An 11,418-nucleotide genomic window follows, 5' to 3' on the forward strand; every position below is an offset into this window, starting at 1 on the left:
TATTAATATGGCTCCCTTGATAAATATTTCCAAGGTTATTGTCATATTTCATCATTTCTAGTCTTTTTTTTCCAAATTTTATTACAATAGCTGTTAGCCTAGTGGTAGCCATGACATGCTTTTCATTATTTGCATGAACTTGTGCTGAAACCTGCTGTCATTTCTTTTAGGATGGCCTGCAGCAACACTTAGAGAACAGGTGTGAAGAGGAATGGTGCAAACTGCACAGAAAATGCTGCAGTCTCTTTTGTTAAGAAATGTTTTATTGCCATCAGTCTTCATGCCAGTGTGATTAAGATATCCAAGATTGTGCATTAAAGTCTGGTTTAGAACTATCATAAGCACAATTTCAAGATATCTATTAATTTACTTATGAATTAATTTCAAGATTGTTTATATTTTTATGTGACTAACACTTATGCTTTTATAACTACGGAAGGGCTTTTAACATAAATATCAAATAGACTCTTACATGTTTATTAGTCATGCCCCTCAAAATGACATTTTATTCTGTCAAGGAAAGACAACATATAGGAGAGTACTCTCATAAGATTATAATGGACCTGAAAACTTCCTATCACCTAGAGATGTCAAAGCTGTCATAATGTCATAGCACAATTACTTTAGTTTTTAGTAAATTAAGTGTAGCCTTAGTTTACAGTGTTTCTAAAGTCTGCAGTAGTGTACAGTAATGTCCTAGGTCTTCACATTCACTCACCACTCAATCACTGACTCACCCAGCAGAACTTCCAGTCCTGCAAGCTCCAGGCATGGCAACCGCCCTATACAACTGAACAATAATTTTTGTTTTATACCATATTCTTACGTTTTCTGTGTTTAGATAGGTTATATATTTAAATGCTTATCATTGTGTTACAATTGCCTATAGTATTCAGGACAGTCACATGCTTATAGGCTTATGGCTTGGGAGCAATAGTAAATACCATACATCCCAGATGTGTAGTAGGCTATGCCCTCTAGGTGTGTGTGATGCTCTCCATGTTTTCACACTGATGAAATAACCAAACAATGCATTCTCAGATGGTATTTCCATGATTAAGCAATGCATCACTGTACTTTGACAGATATATTATCCTTTTATTTATTTATGTTTTTGAGATAGGGTCTCACTCTGTTGCCCTATCTGCTAGATTTTACCCAGCCCCATTCAAGATGGAGTTGCTCTGGTTCACATGCCTCTGGCAGGTGGACATTTGTTTGCCAAGCAATGCTGCAGTCAGGGGCTCTGGATTTCAGTCCTCCATACAGAGAATGTCAAGGGCAGACCTTAATAAAAATAAATAAATGAATAAATAACAGCATTGATACTTTATGTATATTTTTATTCCAAATTAATAGATATGTTACAGGGGAAGGGTCCTGATCCAGACCCCAAGAGAGGGTCCTTGATATTCAGGGCCAGTCTGCAGAGTAAAGTGAAAGCAAGTTTATTAAGAAAGTAAAGGAAGAAAAGAATGGTTACGCCATAGACAGCAGCCCTGTGGGCTGCTGGACTCCCATTTTTATTGTTATTTATTGATTATATGCTAAACAAAGGGTGGATTATGCTAAAATGCAGTGGCCAGAGTGCAGTGGCACAATCTCAGCTCAGTGCAACCTCCACCTTCCAGGTTCAAGTGATTCTCAGGTCTTTGCACCGCACAGCCACCCTGCAACAACCCCAAGGATGAAGGGCAACCCATTAGAGATGAAGGAAATGGGTGTAATAGGTTGAACCACCTCACCTCAACCAAATCCCTGAATTTCCTGTGACTGGTTGTTATTTATGGCTGATAAACTTACTACATTTTATAATATATGGGCTTCCTGACTTGCTATGATTCAAATTAAAATTTTCAAATTAAACAAAAGCAATACACATTAATGGAAACTATACATTGAGTGTCCAGTCTTTCTGTTTTTCTGTTTCAGTACAGTATTCAACAAATTACATGAGCTATTCAACACTTTATGATAAAATAGGTTTTGTATGGATGATTTTCGAAAACATTAGGCTAATATGTTTTGAGCACACTTAAGGAGGATAGGCTACGCTACGATTTTAAGTAAGTTAGGTGTCTTCATTGCATTTTTGACTGATGACATTTTTAACTTGTGATGGGTTTAACTGGAAGTAACCTCATCATAAATCAAAAAGCATCTGTAATTTAAATGGAGCTTTCTATTTATAAATGAGCAACACAATTCTCATTAAAATAAATAGAAACTGGTAAATTTTTTTTTTTTTTTGAGACAGAGTCTTGCTCTGTCACTGAGACTGGAGTGCAGTGGTGCAATCTCAGCTCACTGCAACCTCCGCCTCCCGGGTTCAAGCAATTCTCCTGCCTCAGCCTCCTGAGCAGCTGGGACTACAGGTGCCCGCCACCACGCCCGGCTAATTTTTTGTATTTTTAGTGGAGACGGGGTTTCACCGTGTTAGCCAGGATGGTCTTGATCTCCTGACCTCATGATCTGCCTGCCTTGGCCTCCCAAAGTGCTGGGATTACAGGCGTGAGCCACCGCGCCCGGCAGAAACTGGTAAGTCTTATCTCCTCTATTGTTTCCCACAAAACTTCCAGTTTTCTTTACATTTGGGAATCATCTTGTCTCTTTTCGTCACTAAATAAATACCACAGTTTGTATCAAGTTGCTCTCCATATGCAAGGAAATTAAAGTTAATGGTGTCAGATTATAATACACTAAAAGAATGAAAATGAGAAGTAATTTTAAAAATTTGGTTATTCATTTATTTATTTTTATTAAGGTCTGCCCTTGACATTCTCTGTATGGAGGACTGAAATCCAGAGGCCCTGACTGCAGCATTGCTTGGCAAACAAATGTCCACCTGCCAGAGGCACGTGAACCAGAGCAACTCCATCTTGAATGGGGCTGGGTAAAATGAGGATGAGACCTACTGGGCTGCATTCCCAGATGGTTAAGTCATTTTAAGTCACATCAGGAGATTGGCACAAGATACAGGTCGCAAAGACCTTGCTGATAAAACAGCATGCAGTAAAGAGGCCAGCTAAAACCCGTGAAAACCATGATGGTGACAAGAGTGACCTCTGGTTGTCCTCAGTGCTATATCCCACCAGCACCATGACAGTTTACAAATGCCATGGCAACATCAGAAAGTTATCTTATGTGGTCTAAAAAGGGGAGGCAGGGATAATCCACCCTTTGTTTAGCATATAATCAATAAATAACGATAAAAATGGGAATCCAGCAGCCCACAGGGCTGCTGTCTATGGCGTAACCATTCTTTTCTTCCTTTACTTTCTTAATCAACTTACTTTACCTTTACTCTGCAGACTGGCCCTGAATATCAAGGACCCTCTCTTGGGGTCTGGATCAGGACCCTTTCCCTGTAACACATCTATTAATTTGGAATAAAAATATACACAAAGTATCAATGCTGTTAATCTGTTGGTTTCTCACATCTTAAACATCTTTAACAAATGCCCGGAATTGTTTTAGTCCATTAGACTGAGGATTTCATCACTTGTATGAAATTTGCTAGTGAGTCTCAGGGACTCATCCTGCAGGAAGGTTTCCTTCACTAGAGAATGTGTTCCTCTCAATGCAATCCTGTTGGCATTTGTACAATTTACAATACAGGCCCTAAATCAATCCTGGTCTTTTTTTTTTTTTTTTTTTTTTTTTTTGAGACTGAATTGTTGGGAATAATGCTCAAAATCCTAAGGAGACTGAACACTCAAACGAAGGATTCTTAGCAAAGCAATTTTACTGCTGCGCAGAGGGGTGCTTCTCCTTGGCCAGTCGCCATGAAAGCGCACCTGAACAAAGGGGCACGAGAGCCTTTATTCCTGACGCAAGTCCTGCCCCTCTACCCTTTCCCCATTGGCTGGAGTCCGGTCGCACAATGTGAACTAATCCCGGTTGACTAGATATTTGAACTTTCTTTAGATGAGGTGGGCATGTAAGGGAGAGAGAGGAGAGGGGAAGGGGTGTCTGCAATGAGCTAGAGAGCTAGTCTCCTTTCCAAATAAGGAAAGGAATGTGAGCTGGTACTGATAAGCCTGGTACTGTGGCGTGTCCGGGCATGTAACAAAGGCAGAAAGGAAAAAAGGAAAAAAAGGAAAAGGGGCTGGCGGGGGGGCGGGGGGGGGGTTACTATGAATTAAATAATAAAGGATTGATCAGGCTATTTGAAGAGAAACCTCATCATATCCCACAGAGTCTTTCTCTGTCACCCAGGCTGGAGTGCAGTGGCTTGATCTTGGCTCACTGCAACCTCAGCCTCCTGAGTTCAAGCAATTCTCCTGCCTCAGCCTCCTGAGTAGCTGGGATTACAGGTGCATGCCACCATGCCCGCCTAATTTTTTTTTTTTTTTTTTTTTTTTTTTTTTTTGTGGTAGACAGGGTTTCACCATGTTGGCCAGGTTAGTCTCGAACTCCTGGCCTTGTGATCCACCCGCCTCAGCCTACCAAAGTGCTGGGATTACAGGTGTGAGCAACTGCGCCTGGCCCCTAGTCTACTTTTCGTAGCCCTAAATTGTTTCTTCAGGAGGAAATCCATGTTCAGCTCAGGTTGAGGAATCCCATTTTCACTACCCAGGACACTAAGCCATCGATTTGAAACCGCCTTTGCAAAAAATCATAACTGAGAAAATTATTACAATGAAAGAGATCTGACCTAAACGACTCCATCTTGCTTCTGACCTCCAAGCCGCCCTTGTTCATTCCCCACTAACTTCAGGAGGAATTTAGTGTATAGTTTAGCTTTTAAACGAAGATGTAACAGACCTTTCCGAAAACAACACCCCTCCATCATGCCTTTGCAGGAATAACGAATCGGCTACAAGATTAGAAATTAGGGTTTAGGATTCATTCAGCTGGAGACTGCAGGACTCTAAACCGCCTCAAACTGCTCCTGGGGATAACATCACTATTGTGAAACCTAAGCTCAGTCAGGACTTGAGATATATTCCAGGCCCTGGACTCGATGGATCAGCGGATACCACCCAGATCAATAAACTGACTCATCTGATCTCATGGCCCCAACCCGGGAACTGACTCAGCGCAAGAGGACAGCTTCCACTCGCTATGATTTCATCTCCAACCTGACCAATCAGCACTCCCGGCTTTCCGACCCCCTACCCACCAAATTATTCTTAGAAACCCCTGATCCCCCTACGGGGAGGGAGACTGATTTGAGTAATAATAAAACTATGGTCTCCCGCACAGCCGGCTCTGGCTGAATTGTTGTTTCTCTATTACAGTTCCCCTGTTTTGAGAAATCGGCTCTGTCTAGACAGCTGGCAAGGTGAATCCGTTGGGTGGTTACAAATTCACATAAAAACTACCTCAGAGAAGTGTCAAAGGTTCAGCCTAAACAATAGACATCAACCCAGAAGATAACCAATACAAAGGTGTTAAATTATTGACAGAGTAAAAAAAAAGAAAAAAAGAAAAGAACAGAACAAAAAATCCCCAAACACTCACAAGCGTCAAAACTTAAAAAATGCTAACTAATAATAGAAAATCAATAAGGACTGTAATTTCCTTATTACAAGATCAGATTATAAAACTATATGCTACCTGGATATGGATGACAACGTTTTCTGAATGATATTTTTGGTTCACTGAAAACTAAAAAAAAAAAAAAAAAAAAAAAATACAGTAATCATTCATCAAATAGTAAGAAAAACTATATATCTATATTATTGGTTATCTGTGCAAACATCATGCAGACAATTACAAAAGCAAGTTGGGAAAAAAATCAAAGACTCCAGGCAATGTCTACAGTTTTTGGGTTAGGAGAAAAGCAAACAACAAGAGGACATTCCTATTTGCGCAGTGCGGAGTGACTGTCTCTACATTTAGAATGGGAGTCGCAATGTTCTGTCTACACAAATTAATTCTTTGTCCACCTTTTACAATTAGAACAAGCTAAACAATATAATGAAAATAATCCCAGCCTTTATTAAAGCATGAAATTCTGAGCATATTTGATCCTGTGCCTCACAGAAAATCTTGTTCCTCTCCTTTTCAACCAGAGGTATTTCATAGGAAATTTCTCGACAACACGAAAAAGCGTGTAACATCTGCTTTTCCTAATAAAAGTAATATTTCCATTGCACTGGTAAAGAATGATAATGGAAAATAACTGACAAGATACTTTGAAAAAACGATTATGAATGTATTTTTAAATACAAAAACGAAAGTTGTTAATACAGAATACGAACATGCGAAGTTGGTTTTAGATGATGTTTATGTGAAATTATAAAAAAGAAAACTGCATACAAGTATTAAAGATATTTGGACCTTAAAACGAAAACACAAAAGCAAGAATGAATATTACCAGGAAAGCCTGAAGCTGTTAAGTGTTCTTGATCAGCAAGCAGAATGACTGGAGAGAAAAGCCTTTCTTATGCAAAAGAACCGCATTCCTCAAAGAGCTCCAGAGGGAAGCCAGGGGGCAGCTGGCCCTGCCACTGCAGACCCCACAGAAGGCTCTGAGCTCAGCTGCAGGGGCTGTGGCCCCGCCCTTGGTGGGCGTGGTCTGCAGCAGGAGGACCGCATTCATGGGGCAACTGCGCTTGCGCAAGAGGGATGTCTGGAGGGGTTTCTGCCACCTCTGGTGGTTGCTGGGTGGGTACAAAATCCCAAAGGCTTCAGAAGGAGGGAATCCTAATGAGGAGTGTTGACATCTCATAAAATCTACCAAGAATGGACTAAGCAAATAAAGCAGGGAACAATGTTGGGGAGGTTGCCTAAGATTCACAAGGACATTAAAGACGTGAGTGTCAACAGTGATGGTGAGTTCTAAATCCTCCTCTTTTTTCAAGGGGCAACTGAGCATATTGGTGTAGGTGCAAGGCCTACAGGTTTTCGTTCGTTCTTCTTTACATAATAGCACACTGGGTTAAGAGAAGGCCCTAGAGAGAGAATTCTTGTGTTAAATGAAGTTTCTTACTAAAATAGTGTGATATTTTCACAAAGAGAAATAAACCAATGGAAAAAAAAGGGAGTCAGCAAATCAGATACATGTGTATATACACAAATAATTTATGAGATTAATTGGGGAAATGTGGATTTTTCAATAAATATTCCAAGAAATACATTCAGAGGAAAAAATAAAATCTGATCTATAACCTCACATTACACATAAGATCATTCCTAGGTGGATCTTAGACCTAAATATTAAATCAGTTTCACACAGGATTTACATCTAGTTTGGGAACATGACTTCACGGGGTAGAGTAACATTTCTTTTTTCTTTTTTTTTTTTGAGACAGAGTCTCACTCTGTTGCCCAGGCTGTAGTGCAGTGGTCCAATCTTGGCTCACTGCAACCTCCACCCTCTGGGTTCAAGCAATTCTCCTGCCTCAGCCTCCTGAGTAGCTGAGATTACAGGTGTCTGCCATCACGCCTGGATAATTTTTTTGTATTTTTAGTAGAGATGGGATTTTGCCACATTGGCCAGGCTGGTCTCAAACTCCTGACCTCAGGTGATCTGCCTGCCTCGGCCTCCCAAATTGCTGGGATTACAGGCATAAGCTACCATGCCTGGCCCTAGAGTAACATTTCTTAATCTGGTCCTAGAATGTATTTTCCATACAAAAATGATATTCTAAAACACTTGATGTAAGTAAAGACTTCAAAGATAGACTCAGTCAAACTCAAGTTTCATCCATTCCTTTCTTGTAGGGCTTTAGATCAAATTCACTGGGGGAACATGGGAGTAAAACTAGTGCCGACCTCTTGAGGATTAAATGAACTAATAATCCATAAAACCTGTAGATTAATATCAAGTGTATACAAATGAATGTAGTATTTGCCAATACTGACATAAACAGTATTTGCAAAATAAATTACATACATCAATTATAAGTTGCATCATTACTTTACATTTCACAATGGAGAATAAAACCACTGACAAGTCAGATAATCATGTATTTGGCTGTAAAATAAGATTAAAAAAAAGTTTATCCTGAAAGGCACAATGTAAACATCCATGGCCAAATCTTCTAGAGGCCTCTGGATCAGCACTAGAATTTTTTTTTTTTTCCTTGAGACAGAGTCTCGCTGTCACCCAGGCTGGAGTGCAGTGGCACAATCTCGGTTCACTGCAACCTCTGCTTCCCAAGTTCAAGTGATTCTCCTGCCTCAGCCTCCCAAGTAGCTGGGACTACAGGTGCCCACCACCACGCCCAGCTAAATATGTATTTTTAGTAGAGATGGGGGGTTTCACCATGTTGCCTAAAGGTCTTGAACTCCTGAGCTCAAGTGTTCCACCCACCTCAGCCTCCCAAAGTGCTGGGATTACAGGTGTGAGCCACTGTTCCCGGCCAAGTAGGCTAGAATTAATAGTCGCTGTGTTAAAGAGAAACCTCAAGAATGAACTAGAAATAACAAAAATACAATAAATGTGGAGAGGTGCTATATATGCTATGTTTCAATAAATCTATTGAGAAGGAAGATAGAAATGGCAAACAGTCACTTTGCTACTTCTTCATTGGATGGGTATCTTTCTTCAGAGTTAAAGCTGTACATTGAGAATTTCTGTTCTAAGAAATATGAGCAATGAACCCAAAAAGCTATATTTCAAACCTAATACTTTAATTCACAACAGTTCTCTATCCAATTCATTCTCCATTTGTCTTTCTTATCATGTAGATGGTGATCTACATGATCACATATAAAGGTGGCCCTTTATGGCCAATCTTTGCAGAAATGAATGCATTATTGTTTTTAAAAATGGTTTTGCTATGTTCCTGCTATGGTTTGAATTTTTGTCCCCTACAAAACTGATGTGGGAACTAAGTGCCACTGTAGCAGTATTAAGAGGTGAGGCTGTTATCAGGTAATTAGGGCTTGAGTGCTTTAGCCTCATAAATGGATTAATGCCATTATACTAGGAGTGCATATATGGAAATGATATAGGAGCTAATTAAAAGACCTTCCAATGGCCAAGAGTGGAAAACTTTGAACAACAAAATAAACTAGTTAGATTTAAGTGTAAAATAAATATCCATGTTTGCATAGTGATATAAATAAATGAGTGAAAAAATATAAAAAATGAATGGAGGAAAACTGATGCATTTCATATGTTGAAGGATTCCAAATTGTTTTTGCAGATACTCTTCCCATAAGGAGGTGAAAAATGACTTCCCACTTCTTACGTGCTAAGCCTAGTGACTTCTTTTCAAAAGTACAACACAGAAAGTATAACAAATAGCAATTTAACAGTGGAGGAATCTGATAAGAAGTAATTCACACAGGTAATCAAATTAAGGTCAACATGATACAGCATGCTATTAGTATGTAACATTGGTATGATGTGATAAGAATGGCAATTTCCCTGTGTAGTCCTCCTTTTGAAAATCCATAAGTCTAGGCCAGGCATGGTGGCTCATGCCTGCAATCCCAGCACTGTGGGAGGCCAAGGCGGGTGGATCACGAGGTCCAGAAATTGAGACAATCCTGGCCAACATGGTGAAATCCTGTCTCTACTAAAAATACAAAAATTAGCTGGGTGTGGTGGTGCGCACATGTAATCCCAACTACTTGGGAGGCTGAGGCAGAAGAATTGCTTGAATCTGGGAGGCAGAGGTTGCAGTGAGCCGAGATTGCACCACTGCACTCCAGCCTGCCAATAGAGCGAGACTCCGTCTATAAAACAAAAACAAACAAAAAAACCCCATAACTCTAATCAGGAGAAAAACATCAGACAACTTCCTAATGAAGTATTTCAATGTCATGAAAGACCAGGAAAGTTAAAGGAAGTGTCAACAGTTTATGAAGCATAAGTAGAAATGACATCTAAATGTGATGTGTCATTCTGGATGGGATTCCAGAGTCAAAAATGGTCATTAAGTGAAACTAAGGAAATGTGAATAAAGCAAGGATAGTAGTGAATGATAATGTTTAACACTGGTTCTTAATTGTAACAAGAGCAGCACACTAATGTTAATAATAAGATTCATAAGGAAAACTGTGTATGTGTGGTATATATAAACTTTTTATATTACCAATTTTTCTGTGAGTCTAACACTACTCTAAACAAAATAAGTTTTCTAAAAGCACTGTCAAGCTTAACAGACCATTAGCGATATTGTTAGCAATATATTTGGAATTCCGTATTTGTCATTACCTAATTTTTAAAAATTAATTTTCTCTGTTATTTTTTCTTTTCTCTCTTTTTTGTTGAGATATGGTCTCACTCTGTTGCCCAGGTTGGAGTGCATAGACCCTATGATGGTGCCCAAAGATGATCACCTAAGTTTCCGTCTTAGGAACATAGAAAAAGAAGAGCAAATTCAATTTAAAGTAAGCAGAAGAAAAGATATAATATTGAAAAGACAGGAAACATAAAATAAAACACAAAGCAACTGGATTTTTCAAATGCGTGTTGATAGGTTTATAGTTTGCTGAACACTGGAGTATCCAACATTAACAGGCAAAACACAACACCCCAAGCATACACCTTACTTAAGAACAGGTAGTTGTGACATCCATGAAATGAGGAGACACTAATCTTCACAGATGATCAATGAAGAAAAACTAAAGTGTGAAAATTTCATTTGTTTACTAAGCTGACAACATTTTGACTATGAATAATCTACCATTAAGTAATTTATGTAAGTAACTCTTTCTATGGTATAATGTAGAAGTCATATGTGATAGAATAAACTCACAATATATGTCATCATTTGAGATGCACAAAATAACTGAGGGGAAAGGAACCTGCCCTCAGGGTGGGATGGGATGGGTCTGAGCGATGGAGAAAGGGACATGAACAGGAGCATCCCAGTTCCCTTAGTCGGCCGGTACTGGATCTGGAGGGTCTTCTCTGTTTCTCTTTATTCTCCCTTCTTCCTAGAACCAATTCCTCATAATGCACAGGGACCTCCCCAGAGACAGAGGCTATCCTCACTTTTCCTGACCTGGAGGTACTATTGCAAGGAACAAGACTCAGATATTTGAACCACCAGCACAACCAATGCATTCCTTAGTAGGCTGGCCAGCTCCGTGTCACTTCCTGACCTGCTTACTCTCTACTGCACAGCCTCTCCATGGTCTGCCCTTCCCGCTCCTGCCCTCCTTACATGTTGCTAATCCCAGCAGCCCTTCCAATCCACTGTCCCCTTCTCATGTCCTGGCCTGTGCTACGGACACATTTTTTCCTCTTCTCCTTCTCCTGTTTGCCAGATTCACTGCTCCACACTCTCCAGAATCTCCTCCAATGTTCCTCCTCTTAGAGGCCTTTCTTGTCTATTCCGTTTCAGGTCTGACACCTGTGCTCTCAGCTCCCAAGAACTGCTCTAACTCCTACAGTTGAGATTTTGGTTACAGTCTTTGAATCACTACTAGACTGAAATATCAGAGGTTATCTTGCCTATATTGTTTACCTGTAAGCCCCAAACATGTACCGGGCAATACCCAAATCAG

At 39.9% G+C, this 11,418-nt stretch overlaps 1 long non-coding RNA gene across 2 annotated transcripts in view; it reads right to left on the reverse strand.

Annotated features, from left to right (window-relative positions):
- The window catches only part of LOC141407156 (uncharacterized), a 94,073-nt gene extending 87,595 nt beyond the window's left edge, over positions 1-6,478 (reverse strand). For both annotated transcript variants that reach the window (XR_012414695.1, XR_012414696.1), the window contains exon 1: positions 6,326-6,478. This is a non-coding gene — a long non-coding RNA (uncharacterized lncRNA). The remainder of the gene's footprint in view (positions 1-6,325) is intronic.
- Positions 6,479-11,418: the final 4,940 nt, after the last annotated feature.

This window comes from Macaca fascicularis, chromosome 7 (genome assembly GCF_037993035.2).
Source record: "Macaca fascicularis isolate 582-1 chromosome 7, T2T-MFA8v1.1".
NCBI classification, from domain to species: Eukaryota; Metazoa; Chordata; class Mammalia; order Primates; family Cercopithecidae; genus Macaca; species Macaca fascicularis.